The sequence below is a fragment of the Oratosquilla oratoria genome, chromosome 18, assembly GCF_046742065.1.
Source record: "Oratosquilla oratoria isolate Oo_2021 chromosome 18, ASM4674206v1, whole genome shotgun sequence".
NCBI classification, from domain to species: Eukaryota; Metazoa; Arthropoda; class Malacostraca; order Stomatopoda; family Squillidae; genus Oratosquilla; species Oratosquilla oratoria.
Window position 1 is genome coordinate 24,281,242 of NC_134794.1, and position 18,928 is coordinate 24,300,169.

Consider the following 18,928-nt stretch of genomic DNA (forward strand, 5'->3'; position numbering starts at 1 on the left):
GCGTTATCTTATGATGGCCAATGTTCGCCATTTTCATTACCTCTTTGAATGTTTCGTTCATAAATTCACCACCGCCATCTGAGATCACTCGCCTTGGAGCGCCATGTATGGCCAGGACGTGGTTTAAAAAAGCTCGGGCTACTGTCCTCGCTTCCTTTGAATTAATAGGTACAGCGACCAGGAAGCGGGTTAATACATCGACTACGGTCAGGATGTACTTCGCACCATTTAGCGTGGTGGTTAGTGGACCAACGATATCAACGTGCACCCTCACAAATGGAGCTTTTACGTCAGGAAACTGTCTAAGTGGAGCTGGGAGGTCATAGGAAGGTTTGCAAGTAATGCACTTTTTTTTTTTTTTTTTTTAATCCTTCACATCCTCCGACATCTTAGGCCAAAAGGCAAACTTCTGTAGGCGTTCCAGAGTAACTTGGATTCCGCCATGGCCCGCCAACGGAAGGCAATGGGCGATACGTAACGCTGCCGCCTTTGCTCCATCAGGGCATACCAGGCGAAGCTCTTCCAACTGGTAAGCATTCTTACGCGCATGAAATAGGAGTCCGTCGGGGAGAAGTCGGAACTCCCCGATTGGCACTCTTAGGCGCGGGATCTTTGGCACTTCTGACGTCACTCCTTTGAGGTACTGTTTCACTCGACCCCAATCAGGGTGTGCATCCTGATCTTTTCGGATCTCAACCTGGTTCCAAGCGATGGTACCCTCATCAGTATTTGTGCATGAGTTCCCCTGGCCACCCGTGGTTACGGCCGAAACTATGAAGTCAGCTATAGGGTGGTCAGCCCCCCGTATTCGTGAGAGAGCGTCAGCGACAATGTTCAGCCGCCCGGGTATGTAATCGACCTCGATGTCGAAGTCGGCGATGGCCATTTGCCACCGGAGGATCCGAGTGTTCGTGCCCTTAACAGTGAAGAGCCAGACCAATGGCCTGTGATCACTCACCAACCGGACAGGATAGCCTATGATTAGTGGGCGGTTAACCATGAGACCGTACACTGCCGCTAACGCTTCTCTCTCAACGGTACTATACCGTCTCTCATGCGTGTTCAGCGTGCGACTGAAGTACGAGAGTGGGCGTCTCGCACCTCCTTCGCCCTCCTGCTGAAGCACGTCCCCGATAGCCGAAGCACTAGCGTCGGTGGTGAGTAAGGACGGTTTTGCAAAGTCGGGGTATGGAAGGACCACCGTTGATGACAAATGATGTTTGAGGGACTCAAACGCATGCAACTGAGGAGGTGTCCACGTACCAAGCACACAATTGTTGTGCCTCCCTGCGACGTCACCCTTTGTCATATCTACCAGGGGCAACGAAATGGCCGCGAAATTTGGAATAAACTTTCGGTAATATCCCGCCAATCCCAAAAGGGAAAGCAACTCTTTCCGACGCGTTGGCCGGGGGAAAGTTTTGATATCTTGGACTTTATCTGGCTGGGGCTTTATCCCTTCCTGGGATATTACATGACCTAGGTACGCGACCTCCTTCTGGAAGAAATGACATTTCTCTAGCCTCAATGAGAGGTTTGCCTCCTGCAACCTCCTAAGGACATCCTCAAGATTCTTGAGGTGGTCGTCCCAAGATGTCCCCAGCACAATTATGTCGTCCATGTACACCATCGCACTAACCCCCAGTAGCCCCGACAGCACCTGATTCATCACCCTTTGAAAACAGGATGGAGCGTCTTTCAACCCGAAAGGTAGAGTTGTGAACTCATAATGCCCTTCTGGCATCGAGAATGCCGTTTTCTCGCAGCTGCTCTCCATTAGTGGCATCTGGAGATACCCTTGCTTAAGATCCAGCAGTGAGAATAAGACGCTGGAGCCGAGAGTTCGCAGCATCGAATCAATATGGGGAAGAGGGAACCTATCATCAACCACGTGTATATTTAGAGCACGAAAATCAAGACAAAGACGAAGGGTTTTACCCTTCTTCACAACTAGAACGATAGGAGCATTGTAAGGAGAGCGAGATGGACGAATGATTCCCTTACGGAGCATATCTCCTACGAGCTCTCGTACCTCTCCCCTGTACTTCTCAGGAATAGGGTAGGATTTGCGGTCCTAATCTCGTGCAGGAAGTGAGGCGTTACGGTCAGAGGATCCCCTGGTAAGGCGAAAACATCGCCATACTTGACCACCAATGAGGCCAGAGCTACCCCTTCCTTGGAATGGGGATTAAGGAAAAATTTCCCGACTTCCAATCGTAACCTGTGTTCACGAGAGCCATCCACTACCTTAGACGCCTGCACCATTCCCACCGAGACATTAGTTCCACCTTCTACCAACACAATCTCCCCTAGAAGAGTGAGGTCACCAACCACTAGGTCTTTACGAATCTCATGGGTGTCTGGGCCCAAGTTCAGGAATGGAACTTTACACCATGCCTTGCCATCTTCCATCCTGATCAGCTCTACTACTCCCTGGCCTAGCAGGCTGGCGCCTTCGGCATATGGGCGTGCTGTAAACAGCGCCGAGAAAGCCTGACCTGCGGGAGCGAGCTTGTCTGCCCTCTCGAGAATCAATCCTACGGTTCCTCCTGAGAACCCAGGTACCCAATGATGTGCGATGGACTTAACTGGGAACGTGGTAGTTTCACTTTCCCCCTGAAAACTATGACGCTCCTCGCACACGGCGGTGAATGGTGGTGAATGCTGAGCCGTCCCTGCAAGGATTACGGGAATATCCTTGCCCTCAACTTTGAATGTTAAAGGACGGAACGTCAACGTCACTTTGTGCGCCGCGAGGAAATCAAACCCTAGGATAATTTTAGCCGGCAGACCTTCAGCAGGGATTATAAAGAAAGGATGGTGGAACGAAAAACCAGCTAGATCAAACCGAACAGAGACTTTGCCAAGATTGGGCATCTCTGAACCATCGGCCACTATGATTCTAGTGGCACCTACCTGGGAGCCTTCCAATGTAGCAGGCAAAATGCTCTTATGGATAAGAGACACCGCCGCTCCCGTGTCCAAGAGAGCACAAACAGACCGATTAGCGTGTGACTCTAACAAGGTAACTGCGACCATGGCTAAGCTTCCACCCGGCGTACGGGAGCTAGCCAAATCGACGTGAACAATTTCCACTGCCGACTGCTGCTCAACCATCACCTTGGATTGTGGACACCCCTGCGCTGGCCGTTTTTTTTTTTTTTTTTTTTTTTTTGACGAGCCACTCGCCGTGAGACCCCTCTGAGCCTCATGACCGACACTAGACTCAGTCTCCCTAATCCGCCCTGCACCCCCGCAAGTCTTGCAACACGTGGTAGGTCGACCGCGTGTTCTATAATAACACGCATCAGTCGCGTGGCCTGCTTTCTTGCAATGGGTGCAGTATGGACGCCACCTATTTCGATTACCACGCCCCCGGGGACGCTTCCACGTGTTCCTTTGTCCCCCATGTCTGTGAGTAGAGTGTATGGCTTCCTCGTGAGGCCGCGTTGCGATCTCTCGCTCATGGCGAGGACGCACCTCCACCTCTTGCAAATAGCGAGAGGGTGTCTCTGACTCCCGCAGATTGCGAGGAGAGGAAGAGCCTGGGACTCTGTGTACAGTGAAAATGTTATGAGATTGTGAAGTTGGGTGGGAAAAGGCGGCCGTGGCCGGGTATTGGTGGGTCACGGCTGGCGCGGCCGGGTACAAAGCCATGGGTGAATCTGCACCACCTGCGTATACCGTCTTGACGGTACAACTATGCCGATGGGCATAGTCAATGGCCACATGGAGAATAGCAACGATGGACGCTTGCTGTTCTGGGGTGAGGGTGGTGGCGAATTGAGAGGGCATAGCCCGTTTAATTCTGGTCACTGCGGTAAAATTAGCCCAATCATCGCGCTCTGGGTGGTACACCGTATAGGCCGAGACCATGTCGGCCAGGCGTAGCGCGAACGAAGTTAGCGTCTCAGCGGGGTGCATGGTTGCCTCTGCCAAGCGATCAGCTATAGCGTCAGCCGACGCGGGCGCATAGAAAAAAGTGCGGAATGCTAGTTTGAAAGCGTTCCAATCATTGGGATGCCTGCTTTTGGCTAAGCGAGCAGCAATCGCGGCATCACCGGCAGTTTTCTGCTGAGTGACCGCAATCTTATCCGCATCAGGGATCTCTGGGGACCACCTTTCATCTAACAGGGCGAGCCATGATTGCGCATCCGTGCAAGCAGGCAGATTGGTAGTGGGATGATGGTTGATCCCAGAGGAAATAAAGATTGGTACGTCTGCAGTCGCCTGCAGCGCCTTTGCCTGTTGGCTGGCGGGTACGCTAGTACGCCGCGACATGGCAATTAATAACCGCCCTAGCTCTAGCTAGCACTCCTATGTGTTCACTGAGTATTGGGAGAGTGTGGACTTTGTAATGTGTATGTATGTTCACTGAGTAATAGGAATGGGTATGTGTACACGAGTTAGTCAAACTCTAACCACCGCTTGGCACCACTATGGTATGTGGTCCGAATGGTTAGGCTATTGGCTAAAACACATGGAATTTGTTGGCTCTTTTATTATGTAGCACAGATAATGAAATGTGTGACGGAGGCTAAATGGGGGAGAGAACTATTGGTACAAATAGAATACCACACTTACTCTTTTGTCCTGTAACCACCACCTGCTTGACTTACGTCCGTCTACCAGCGTTGTCAGAGAGAATCTCCCTTTGTCTGCCGAGGGTTAAGCGCATCAAGCGGTCGGCCAAGCACGTCTGCCAATCAGCTGCTAGCATTCGCGTCACGTGTGATGCGTAGCCACATTAATAGTCACTTCTAGGTCGCGTCCGAGTGACGCTGACCTATCGCGAGACGCTATGAGCGCACGTGACCTACGCTGACCCATCGCGGGACGCTATGAGCGCACGTGACCTAGCGTGAACGCTCACACAAATAGCAACGCCAATCTCGGCGTTGCTTTCACTCATGCGACAGTTACAACATCACTTTGATTACGCTTGTAGCTCTTGGTACAGTAGTCTGAGCAGAAAAAAACAGTCCCGGCTACAAGTTACACAAAATAAGATAATTAGATTCATACTAAATTTACCTCAACGTAGTCATATTGGTATTGAAGAATTTAGCAAGGTAGGAATGTTACCTGTAAAATATCGTGTCCAGCAGTACAAAGTATGTTGAAGCTAAACCAGATTTACAATGTCGTTCCTAATTCTGCTCCCTCATATGTGAGCTGTAATTTTACATTATCGGCTGAGAATCGAACCCGGAACAGTCAAGAGTCTCTTATTGTACCTCATGCAGGTCCCTTCACCAGTGGCGGCGCCAGGGGGGGCTTGTGGGGGCTTTAGCCCCCCAAAAAAGTGGCCAGCCCCCCCCCCATTAGCCCCCCCTACTGAAATGAGCAAATTGAAAATTTAAAACACTCCTTGAAATAATTTTATTAAATGGAATTTTTAATTGCCAGGGCTAAAGATTTGTCCGCCATCAGGGCTAGCCCAACCATTAAACCCCTCCCCTTCTGAAATGAGGATAATATATGTGTATTATCATATTACTATTAGCCCCCCAAAAATTTTGCTCAGCCCCCCCCTTAGCCTCCCCAACTAAAAATTCCTGGCGCCGCCGCTGCCCTTCACAAAAAACAGTTTTCATTTCACAGGTGCTCAACTATGAAACTCACTACCTGTGTCCATTAAAGAAGTCAAATAACAAGGTTACCTTCAAGAAAAAAGTCAAGGGTTACTATATGTCTCAGCTATGGACAGAGAACAGCCTTGATTTTTTATTTTGTGTACTACTAGCTTAGTGAGGGATACCTGATTCCATGAGTAATACCATCCAAATCTGTGTTCACTCATAACTGTTCTGCCCCCCCTCCCCTCCCCTTTTTTTTTTCTTCAGAAGTTTAGTTTAGTATAACAATGATTGATGTTTACAAATTGGTTTCCACCTTTGTTTTGCCAGTCATAATATGGCATATGTCTCAGGTAGGGTCCGAGAACAGTTATTATCTGACCTTTTTCCTCGTTCTCCTTGTTGTTTTACTCATTCGAGTAATGGTCCCCTATACCCTACCCCTAAAGCTTCAGCCTTCAGATTATAATGTTACAAATGTACTACTCCCTAGTGCTCATATTAATTGCTAACTCCGTCCTGAGATTCAGGTAAATGTTAGATTTAATTAGTAGGTGACCCTAGCTGCAGTGTAGCATTCACTATAACTACATGTTGTTACAGATGTAGAATATTGTAGTATATCATTAATGGTACTACTCTGATATAGTGCTCACTCATACATGTTGATACAGCTGTAGAATAATGCAGTATATCATAATGGTACTACTCTGATATAGTACTCACTCATACTGTTTTGTTACAGTTTAATATTATTTTGTTGTTCCTTTGCTTATTGCAATGTTCCTTTTTGTGATGGTGCTCAATTTTTTGGTCTCAATGTATCATTATGGTACTACTCTGATATAGTACTCACTCATACCTGATACTGTTTTGTTACAGTTTAATATTATTTTGTTGTTCCTTTTTGTGATGGTGCTCAAATATTTGGTCTCAATATTCCTATGTGTACAAACATTTTAGTAATATTAGCTAAACTATAACAATGTTTATGTGTCATATGTGTTCTGACTGGTATTACTCATGATTGTCTCTGATCCCCTTACCCCCTACGTGTGTTGTCAGTGTGACTTAGTGTAGAATAACAAACTGATGAGATCATGAGGACCACAATGGAAATAAGCGTACATGCTTTTTGTGTTATCCTCGGCAATTTGCATTTATTATTCCGAACTATGTGTTCTTGTCATTATTTGCACTTCATGTACATTGATTCATTGCCAAATAAAGTCTATCTATCTATCTATCTATCTAAAGCATACAGTGAATTTCGCTTTGCGCTCGTCTTCTACATGTCAACACGAAAACAAATAACGTACACGTAGCAGACGAAACCAAAACAGGTTTGCTGTCAAATATTTGGAGGAAATTTGACCGTCCAGGAACTCCTACTTGTCATTTACGATAGATGCTTTCCACAGAGAGACATTAGTGCAAGATATGAACAGATATATGTAGGAATTACATTTTCCTACCAATGAATCTCTAGAACAGGTGCGTAATTCGTAAACAAGTGGTTAATTAGACCTTGACCCCGTACTTTATAAATAACTATATAAGGTGTGAATGAATAAGTTTAGTAATATGTATGTAGGGCCACACTGAAGGCACTAAATGTAGTCAGAACACGTTAGCTTGTTGAATGTATATTGTCAATGCTGACGAATTTACAATATTATCATTATGTCTATTAGTCTATAGTCTAGACTATTAGCTTGTTGAATATAATTTTAGATAGAAAAGAATAGAGTATTCTGATTAATTTACAATATCTTTATTGGCACAAGAGATGGATGTGTAACAACCAGTATTCTTGGCAGAGTTTAAATTCAGAATCATGAATGTTTCCATAGTATAGTATAGTACTCTCCAAGGTAAATTTTTAGAAGTGCACACCTACACAATGTTAATATAGAAATAGAAAATTAATGATTGATTTTGTCGATTATAATACATCAACATAATATGCAATTTTCTTGGTGGAAATTAATAACAAAAAAGTTGCTAAAACCGATTTATTAATGAAGTCGCAGCAATTGAATGATAAGCCATCATGAGGGACACAAGCAAGACAGGCTGGCCACAACAAGGGCTACCCATCCAGATGGGTCAGCAATATCCATGGCACACAGCAGTAACCAATCACTAGAAAGCATCATCATGGGCAATATACAGGGCCTCTACCCTAAATCAAACCAAACAAAAATACCATTCCTATAAGAACTAGTAGTCCTAGAGCAGTGGTTCTCAAACTTTTTCATGAGCGACCCTATTTGAAACACTTTAATCCTTCGCGACCCAGAATAAAATAAAGAGAAACAAAATGGACAGTGATATATACCCTTTACTTTGGGAAAAAAAATAATGTGTACAGCTTTTCTTTAACAAAACTAAATTAACAGAATCCATGAACAGACATTACATAAGTAATGTGCGGTTAAAAGAAAAATTTAATTAGTCAAGTATTTGAAATACTCTGAAAACGTGAGAATTTTCTGTGTCCCTGCGACCCATCAAAATTGACCTCGCAACCCAACTTTGGGTCGTGACCCATAGTTTGCGAACGACTGTCCTAAAGGATCCCATGTTTATTGCCCTCACAGAAACCCACCTACATCAAGAGGTTAAAAATGCTGAAATTAATATAGCAAACTACACCCCCTTCAGGGCAGACAGAGATGGTAGAAGTCATGGAAGATCTATGCTCTACATAAGAAATGACCTTACCCCAGGTACAAAACAAATCCTATCTCAGACAGTCATATAGAACTAATAAGTGTCCATATCTACCACCTCGACTTAATAATCATAAGCTGCTACCGACCACCTAAGTGCCCCTCACAAAAGTTCAAAGACTGGAAGATTACCCACCTCCCACCCCAGACTATTGTGTGGAGATTTAAATTTTCCAAATATGCAGTGGCCAGAGGGTCGCATCTCAGGAAGCACACTTGAGGATTAAATTCAAGCAAGAGCCCTACTAGAAATGGCTGAGAGAACCCTCCTCACCCACAAGAGGGAATAACACCCTGGACCTGTATTTCACAAACAACCCTGACTCAGTGATTGCTTACAGTATGGAAGAAACCATACTCTCTAACCACAAATTAATAAAAATAAACTTGATGTACAAGAAAAATATGACTGGGATATCAGAAAATAACAGCTCAGATACATTGCCCTTTGCCGAATATAACTTCTTCAATGAAAATATAGAGTGGGTTGAAATTAACAAACACATTAATGACATTAAATGGGATCAAATTATGGAGGATGAGGACCCTAACACTATTCTCCAAATCCTACTTGATAAGCGATTAGAGCTATGCCACCTATATATCCCCCCAAAAAAAGACCAGAGAAATAGCCACGCCAACATCCCCCGAGATAGGCGAATATTAATGAGAAAGAGAATGAAACTCAACAAACAGCTCTCTAAAACACATAATGTCACAAGCAAAACTGCAATTCAGAGAAAACTAAGAATAATTGAAGAAAATATATTGTAATCACACACAGACCAAAGAGTACGAGAGGAAAACCAGGCAGTAAATAAGATTAAGTATAACCCCAAATACTTTTTCAGCTACTGCAAAAGATACTCCAAAACAAAGACATAAATTGGCCCACTAAAAAAATGCCACAGGGATGATAGAAAAAGACCCTGCAGAAACCTGTGACCTGTTATTGCAACAATATAACATTGTCTTTAACTCCCCATGTCAGCATAAAATTGTACAAATCCCAGGAAATTTTTTTGCGGAGAATCCTGAACAGCTGCAAATCACCGACTTGGACATCACAGCTGAAGACATACAGTCTGCAATAAAAGAACTGAGACCAAATGCAGCTGCTGGACCAGATGGAGTACCAACCATGCTACTCCTAAACTGTAGAAACACCCTGGCAAAACCACTGCTTAGACTATGGAGAAAGTCCCTAGACACAGGGATAATCCCGGAGCTCCTAAAAAATGCCACTGTGTCCCCATTATACAAGGGCGGAGACAGATGCATCCCTAAAAACTACAGACCAGTTGCTCTAACATCACACCTGATCAAGATCTTTGAAAAGAGTGTTCGCAACAATATAGTGAAGTACATGGAGGTATTGGCACCATGTTATTGTGGCAAAGTAGCATGCTGTTGATACTTTAGGGTCTATATGGGGCGCCCCTACTGACCAGAGCCACACATCATTTTGTCTGTGATAGAGGAAAACTCTGTGCATAGAGAAATGATGACACTTTTATACTACAACTGTCCCTCTGTTATGCTGTCCCCCAACCCCTTGTTGCTGTCCTGTACCATTTCTCTGAAAATGCATTTCCTGTTTTCGCCGACCCTGTGGTGGGGGAAGAGAATCCCGCCACCAAGTCTTTCCACTTGAGTCGTAAAAGGTGACAAAAAATGGGAAGGGGATGGGATTAGGAATCCTACTACCTGTAGCCCCAAAAGGGAACATTCCTAAAAAAAGAAGAAAAGGCATAAGAGGGTCTAGGAGTTTTCCAACCAGTACCTTAAGGTTTGGGTCTTTTAATGTGCGTGGATGTGGTACAGATGAGAGTAAAAGGGAAGAGATAGGCAGTATGTTTGTGAGAAGAAAGATGGATGTGCTGGCTTTGAGTGAAACTAAAATGAAAGGAAAGGGCAACTGTGAATATGTGAGTGTAGCTGGGAGGTACTCAGGAGTGAAGAGGGAGAGAAGGGGTGGCTATACTAGTAAGTGAAGAGATAAGTAAGCAGGTAGTGGAGTGGAAGGAGGTTTCATCAAGGTTGATGTGGATGAAGGTGAAGCTGGGAAGGGAGATGTGGGTTTTTATAAGTGCGTATGGACCTGGTAGTGAGAAGAGCGTAGAGGAAAGGGAGGCTTTTTGGGTAGATATAAATGAGTGCGTAGAGGGATTAGGAAGAAATGTCAATGTAGTTGTATTGGGAGACCTTAATGCTAGGGTAGGAAATGAACCAATAGACAGAGTGATTGGGAAGTATAGAGTTCCAGGTAAAAATTGTAGTGGAGAAATGATGGTGGAGATGTGTCTTGAAAGAGTTGATGATAGCAAATACAGTGTTTAACCTCTTTAGTACGGGCCAAAATCTTGCGGGCAGCATTAGCTGCCAGACGTACGATGTGTCGTAATAATACTCGTATCATAAAATATAGTCACCGCTTATATCGATCATTCTCTCTTTTACCCGTGAATTTTGAAAACCATAGAAAATGTGATGAAGACAGTTTAGAGAGTATGTCATTACGCAGGGGCAACTACAATAAATATAATCAAGATGCCGATATGGCAGCCTCGCGTATCCACTTGCTCCTCATGCCGCCTACGTATGCGGCACCGTATGGAAGGGGTTAAGAAGAAAGTCAAGCATAAGTACACATGGGAGAGGGTGGTGGATGGAAGGGTGGCAGATAGAGCATTAATGGATTATATAGTGGTGACCAGGAGTATGGTAGGAAGAGTTAAGGATGTACATGTCCTAAGGGGGGAGAGTTTGGGAATATCAGATCATTTTCTGTTGGAAGGTAAAATGAGAGTGGAGAATAGGCGGAGAAAGAGGAAAAGGGCAGAAGGTAGGGAGGTGCTTAAAGTGAACTGCTTAAATGAGGAGGAAAAAAAGGAGAGTGAGTATAAGAAGAAGCTGAAAGAGGAGTGGGAGGGAGTAAAGGATAAAGTAGAACTAGGAGTAGAGGAGGAATGAGGATGGTTCAAGGAGGGAGTCATAAGGTTTGCAAAATGGTGTGTGGAACAAGGAGGGTGGGAGGAAATAGAAGGAAGGGTAGTGAGTGGTGGGATGAGGAAGCAAAGAAATGTATAGAAGAGAAGAAGCAGGCATTCATAGATTGGCTGCAAATTAGGACGAGGGAATCGTATGAGAGGTACGAAGTAAAGAGAAGGGAAGTTAAGCATAAGATAAAGGAAGCAAAGAAGAGAGCAGATGTGAAATGGGGTAAGAGTATGACAGAAAATTTTGAAAGCAATAAAAAGATGTTTTGGAAGGAAATCAAAAGAGAAAAAGGAGGTGAATCAATTAGAGAAGAAAAGGTAAAAGGTGCAGATGGAGAGATGATAATGGAAGAGAAGGCAGTGAGAGGAAGGTGGGCAGAGTATTTTAGGGAGTTGCTAAATGTGAAGGAGGATAGGGAGGGAAAGGTAGTTGCAGTGGGAAGCGCTAAGAAAATGAGAGTGATGAGTGAGGAAAATGGAGGAGAAATAGGGAAGGATGAAGTGAAAGCAGCTGTTAAGATGATGAGAGCAGGTAAGGCATCTGGTCTGGATGGATGCCATGCAGAATGTCTGAAGAAAGGAGGTACAGTTATGGTGGACTGGCTGGTGAGGTTATTTAATGTTTGTTTAGGAGAGGGTAGAGTGCCGGAGGACTGGAGGAGTGCCTGTACAGTTCTGCTTTACAAAGGAAAGGGGGACAAGTGTGAGTGTAGTAGTTTCAGAGGGATTAGCTTGTTAAGTGTAGTTGGGAAGGCTTATGGGAGGATCTTGATTGAGAGGATTAGGAGAGGAACAGAGGGAGTAATTGGTGAGGAACAGTGTGGTTTAAGGACAGGTAGGGGTTGTGTAGATCAGATTTTTGTGGTAAGACAGATATGTGAGAAAGCTATAGGAAAAGGTAAGGAAGTTTTTTGGGCTTTTATGGATCTGGAAAAGGCTCATGACAGGGTAGACAGGAAGGCACTGTGGGAGGTACTGCAGATATATGGGATAGGAGGAAAGCTGTTAAGAGTAGTCAAGAGTTTTTATGAGAGTAGTAGAGCTTGTGTTAGGATTAGAAATGGAGAGAGTGAGTGGTTTGAGGTAAAGGTGGGACTTCGTCAGGGATGTGTGTTCAATCTTTACATGGATGGGGTGGTGCAAGAGGTGAATGCAAGGGTAGTGGGTCAGGGGTTGGAGATGGTTAAAGAAAATGGAGAAAAGTGGGAGGTGAGCCAGTTGTTGTTTGCTGATGACACTGCACTTGTAGCAGGATCAGAGGAGGGATTGAGGAAGTTGGTGACAGAGTTTGAGGTGTGTGAAAGAAGGAAGCTGAAGATAAATGTGGGTAAATGTAAGGTGATGAGATGTACAAGGGGAGAGAGTGACAGCAGACTGGAAGTGAGCATTAAGGGTGAAAGACTGGAGGAAGTGGATAGTTTTAGATACTTGGGTGCAAATGTGGCAGGAAAGGGAGGAGGGGGGTGGAGGTAGAATGTAGATTGAGAGAAGCGAGTAAATGTCTTGGTGGATTCAGAAGTGTAATGAGAAATAGACATCTGGGAATGGATGCTAGGAGGAGGTTATATGAAGGAGTGATTGTGCCAACAGCATTGTATGGGCAGAAATATGGAACGTGAGAGAGGAAGAGAGAAGGAGTTTGAATGTGTTTGAGATGAAATGTCTGATAAGTATGATAGGGGTTACTAGGCTGGATAGAGTGAGAAATGAGGAGGTGAGAAGGAGAACAGGGGTGGAAAGGGAACTGGGAGATAGGGTTGATGAAAGAGTATTAGGATGGTTTGGACACATGGAAAGAATGAGTGAAGAAAGATTAGTAAAAGAAGTGTGGAAGGCAGAGGTGGAAGGAGTTAATATGAGGGGCCGTCCTAGGATGAGATGGATGGATGGGATGAAAGGGGCATTACAAAAGAGAAGAAGGATGGGAGAGGACAGAAGATAGGGGTGAATGGAGAGGGGTTGTGTATAGATGATGCTGTGATGCATGAGGGTGGATGGGTGGTGAGGAAATATGTATGAGAAATATTTGACGCAGCCTGAAGGGATTTCTCCCCGTCTTCTCCTTTTCTGCAAGAGGGGATGGAGAGGGGTGGGGGTTCGCTGAATTTATGAAGCGGCCTTGCTGTGGATGTGCTGTGTCTTGCGACACTGCTTCTGACCCAGGGCAGTGGACAGGATGCAGGGATGACCCGTCATCCAGGAGGTGCCAAGATAAGAGAGAGGGAGGAGGGTGGAGGGGAGTGGAATATATAGGAAATGGAGTGGGTGGGAGTGGTTTCTATGCCTTTTTCTTTTTGTCTACCCCCCATGTAGGGGGAAAAAGCCTTTGGTATATGTATGTATGTATGTACATGGAGGACAACCAACTATTCAATGACAACCAGCATGGCTTCAGAAAAGGAAGATCCTGCTTATCAAAGCTCCTAGCTCATCATGATTGGGTCCTACACAACCTAGCTGAGGGGAAGAACATAGATGTAGTGTTCCTTGATTTTAGAAAGGCCTTTGATAAAGTGGACCATGGAATACTGTTACACAAACTCAGGGACCTCGGCATCACAGGGAAACTGGGGCGTGTGGATCCATGCATTTCTCACAGGATGCCTACAGACAGTCTTGGTAGGAGGGTCCCAATCACAAAAAGCACAGGTAATCAGTAGTGTACCCCACACCAATGCTCTGTATTGGGCCCACTCCTATTCCTGATCTACATGGGAGACATAAATGAGGGAGTGAATGGCTCTAGCCTCTCCTCATTTGCCGACAACACCAGTTTGAGCCTACCAATCACCAGCACTGAAGATGTACCTAACCTCCAGAGAGATCTAGATGCTGTATATGCCTGGGCCTCAAGAAATAACATGGTCATCAATGAAGAAAAGTTTGAAATACTGCGACATGACCAACATCAGGAATTAAAAACTGAAACAAACCTACTCACAGAAGGAGGCCATAAAATTAGCGCACTTCAGATTGCTAAATGCCTGGGGGTACATCTGGGAGAAGACTGCACCTTTCACCATGATACAGCCACTCTTGATCAATGTCTAGTTAAGAATCCATTTATATTACTTTTATCCCCATTTCACTTAACACAGTACCGTACTATTAAGGGATACTGTATACTGAGAGGGTTAGGGTGTCATTACTTGCGGTGAAAGTCAAGGGGATGGTGGTTCGAATCCTGCCAATGGCAAAGTTGAACCAAGGGCATGGTTCATTAAATTCCACACTACAAAGTCCTCCGGGAGGGGTACCGTCCTAGTCTTCCGATAGGGGGGGAGTTTGTGACGTTAAACCATATCATCATCATGATTCTATATTCTTCCATATATCAGTGTAAGGAAGGAGGAGAAAAAGAAGAACCAACATGTTGATGAGAGTGCCTAGGAATGCCTCAAACTTTACTAGTGACACCACTCTCCTCTCGATTGGCATCCCATTCCTTAACCCTGACAATGGTTTCATCGGCTGGCATTCCAACTGAATCACTCACATCAGGTGCTCACAACCTTCCACCTTCCCAGCATTACAGGATTACTCCATTTCTCCCAGTTACTCAAAAAATGTGAAAATTTTGTCAATAACCAATCTCTAGTTCCACCTTTACGGATTTGGATTATCCACCCACAGTTTGGGCATGCACCTTTGTTCCGAAGAATACAAACTCTTCAGTACTCCTTACAATAGGATACTTCGCGTAACGTTAAGATTCCTACCGCTAAACACTGTGTGTTTTTAAAATCCTCCGTGGGTCTGGGCAACGCTTATCCTCAGTAAGGGGCCCTATTGGGGCAAGGGGGTCCTTCCCCTCCACCACAAGTCTTGCACACTATGCTCCATTCTCTTTGCGGTAGCCAAAGGGTCAATATCTCTCAACAATACCTGCTCCAATTTTGTTTATGTTTCTCTTAGTGGAGACGCTGTACAGTATTGCCGTTTGTGTTGTGATGAAAATCAGGCAACCGGCTTCGATCGTCTCCAGCTGTTTCCAGAACGTTAAGGAGCTCATCGTCCTTACAATTCATCGGTGTCTATCTACATCCTGTACATCGGTGTTTATCCACGACATCCTGTGCCCTGGAATTTCTTGAGTGCTATCTACATCCTATCCTTTATTATTCCCTTAATCTCTTCACTCCGGGGCACATCGCACGTCTGGCAGCATTAGCTGCCCGACGTGCGATGTTGCGTCATAATCGCATTATAAAAAATAAAGTCAGTGCTCAATCGTTTGTTCTCTTTCACCCGTGTATTTTGATAACCATAGAAAATATGAAGCCAGTTTAGAGAGAATGGAGGTTACATAGGTACGACTACAATAAATACAGTACAGACGCTCCTCTACTTACAGTCATTCGTTTTACGTTTTTTCGATTTTACGTTTAAACTGACTGTAAAAAAAAATTGTAAAAAAAAATTTTTTTTAGTGAATTTTTTAGTTTAGCGCTCTCCGTAGTTCAAACGATACGCATGACGCGTTTACATTGCACAAACGACAGACTGAAAGTGCCTTGCCTCCTCCTCCTCCCCTCCTCCTCCACCATCTCAATTTATGTTGCTTGAATTTAATTTATTTGAAATTAATGTTATTATTTTACAATGTTATGTGTATTGTTAATGATTTAGGGGTGTTTTGTAAGATACGGTAATAGAATTTACGGATGTATAGTACAGTAACAACTTACGTTCATTTTCAACTTACGTTCGGCCGCTCGGAACGTAACTAAAACGTAAGTTGAGGAGCGTCTGTATAATCAAGATGCCGACGTCGGCATCATCGAGTACCCAATTGCTCCTCATGACGCCTACGTAGGCGTCACCATATGGAAGTGTTTAACCGCCACCGGGTATCCTACCCTTCACTGTAAGTATGGAATCTAGTTCTAGTGTTGTTGTTGTTCAAGATAGGTTGTGTACCTTCGCTGAAGGGAAATATCCCTGCCCCCAGCACAAGCAGACCCACATTTGGTATCAAGTGTAGAGGTCTAAAGTGTTCACCTTCATCCCCGTGTGAGACGTGCACTCAATGGGATGATAATCAGTGGTCAGTGTACTTTCATGCTCACAAGAAAGGGCATGCAGGGAGAAAGGTGCACAAGCACAGAAAATGGCTTCCACCTTCACCCCTCAAAAACAAGAGAAGGCATACTGCGACTTCAGAGGAGATGAGCAATTCTCTCTCTCCTCCAAAGCATAGAAGACAAGAAGGTTGTACAACATCCACCTCGAGTCAATCTCAGGCCAAGTTGTCTTGTATTCCTTCAGCCAGGGCAGTTAGCTTAGACGGTCATGCGCCTCTGGCCACCTCTAGCTACTGCTCCTGTACGAGTTTTTTCCCGGAGGCGGTTGCTTGTGGTTCGCCCTCAACCCTTCCCGGAAGCTCGACTTTCTGAATTTATAAACCAGGGCGGTTAGCTTAGACGGACATGCGCCTCTGGCCACCTCTAGCTACCGCTCCTGTACAAGTTTTTTCCCGGAGGCGGTTGCTTGTGGTTCGCCCTCAACCCTCCCAGGAAACTCAAGTCCGAGACAGACAAAGAACCCGGGTTCGAAGAAAAAGAGTGCCTTAGCCTCTTCTTCTAATCAGGAATCCCGAAGTCCACCTAAAACCCATCATAGGAAGAGCCGGGTGATCAACGGAGACCTTGCCATGCCCGTTGATCAGGGAGAGAACCTCCCCTTAGGGTCCCCCGGACCTTCCGAACCCTATCGGGACTCTCCAAGCGGGCATTTCCAGGAACTTCTCCCCACTATCTATTCCCTCTTTAACACAATGAGAGAACAGATGATGGATGAACAATGTGAATTCATCCAGGAAACTTGAGAAAAGTTGCTGTTGAACTCGGAAGTTCGAAAGGCTTCAACACCCAAAAGAGCCCCCCTATAACATGTTCCAGTTAATCGGAACCCCACCCCCCGCAACCGATCAGTGACGATGATGAAGATGCGGGGTTTCTCGCTGACTGAGCAAACTCCAGCTACCCTCCAATCCAACTCCCATGGAGTACACAGACTGTCAGAGCCATGAGCCAGGCCTCCGACGTCGTCCTCACAAAAAGGACAACCGAGAAAGCACATTGGCTCTCTGTTCCAGTGGAAAATCAAAAACGCTTCTACACCCCATCAGGGACAAGCCTCAAAGAAGCCTCGATCCTGGTTAGGTTACCAGAGCTTGTCAAAGCGGACATGGATTCACTATTCAGAACCCTTTCCGGCAGAGAATCCAGGGACCTCGTTCAGTGCCTGGCTCTGTCCCTCGCGGTGAACTCCTGGTTGGAATGCGTCTTGACTTCAGCAAAGGAGTTTTTACCCAAGCTGCAACCTCCAGGCTCTATTGGAAAGCTCGAGCAGAGCCCTGAAGCATCAAGCGGCCTGCCTCTCAACGTCTTGGGCCAACATTGAGTCACGCAGGAGAGATTCCATCCTAGGGGACCCCAGTGACCCCCTACTCAGAGAAATTTATGCTCCATTGAAGAAGGCCCCCCTTCTAACCCACACACTGATTCCCCCGGACATGGTGGATTCAGCAATCACAAGCAAAAACCAACTGATGCATAACAGAGCCATCGAGAGACTAGCCGTTCCTACCTCGAGGCCAAAGCCACTCCCCCATCGGCCCCTAGGCCCTCTCAGACGCAGAGACAGCCCTTTCATCACTCTAAGAAAGAAGAAAGGCCACCCCTCCACTCCAAGTCGAAAATGCAGACAGAAAAGCCCCACCCCTTTCCGAATAGAGAACTTAAGCGCAAACATCACAGAGGCTCCGGACCCCCCCCCCCCCACAGAAAATTCTAGGAATTCGCCTGCCTGTCTGCAGAAGATAGAGGGTTGCATCCCTCTCTACTGGAGGGCATGGGAAGAGGCCGGGGCAGAAGACTGGACCTTAGAAGTCATCAAGACAGGCTATCGTCTTCCTTTTCACTCTTTCCCAAAACTCTCCCCCAATCCCATCCAAGTCAGCAGCTACCATCCGGACTCGGATCATGGGCGGGCCCTAGCGGAGGAAATCTCCATTCTGCTCCAGAAAGGAGCTATAGAAGAAGTCTCGACTCTGGACCCAGGGTTCTACTCAAGACTATTCTTAGTAGAATAGACAACAGGGGGGTGGAGACCAGTCATCGATTTGTCTCCACTCAACAAGTTCCTTTCCCTGATGAAGTTCCAAATGGACACCCCAGAGTCTGTGAGGGCGTCTATCAGGGAAGGGGACTTCATGGTGTCGCTGGACCTCCAAGATGCCTATTTCCAAGTACCAGTGCATCCCTCCAGGAAATTCCTCAGAATCGTCCACAAGGCAACACCTTCCAGTTCACCTGCCTATGCTTCGGACTTTCCACAGCACCCCAAGTCTTCAGTAGAGTGTTCAAACTCGTTTCAGCGTGGTCCCACTCCAAGGGAATTCGCCTACTCCGTTACCTGGACAATTGGCTGATCCTTGCCCATTCCACCCAGCTATGCCAAGAACACCTGAGAATGGTCCTAACCTTCGTTTGAAAATTGGGCACCGTAGTAAACCCGAAGAAGTCAGATTTCTTGCCAAAACAGAGAGTCACGTACCTGGGTATGGCCCTGGACTCGTACCTAATGAGGTCCTTCCCAGTAGAAAAGAGGA

General features: G+C 45.6%; 1 protein-coding gene across 4 annotated transcripts in view; it reads left to right on the top strand.

The window, feature by feature from the left end:
- Positions 1–6,864: 6,864 nt before the first annotated feature.
- The window catches only part of LOC143035123 (FHF complex subunit HOOK interacting protein 2A-like), a 144,018-nt gene continuing 131,954 nt past the window's right edge, over positions 6,865–18,928 (top strand). For 3 of the 4 annotated variants that reach the window (XM_076201714.1, XM_076201717.1, XM_076201716.1), the window contains exon 1: positions 6,865–7,073. The gene's annotated coding sequence lies outside the window, so the exon portion shown is untranslated. The remainder of the gene's footprint in view (positions 7,074–18,928) is intronic. The other variant, XM_076201715.1, reaches the window with a different exon arrangement.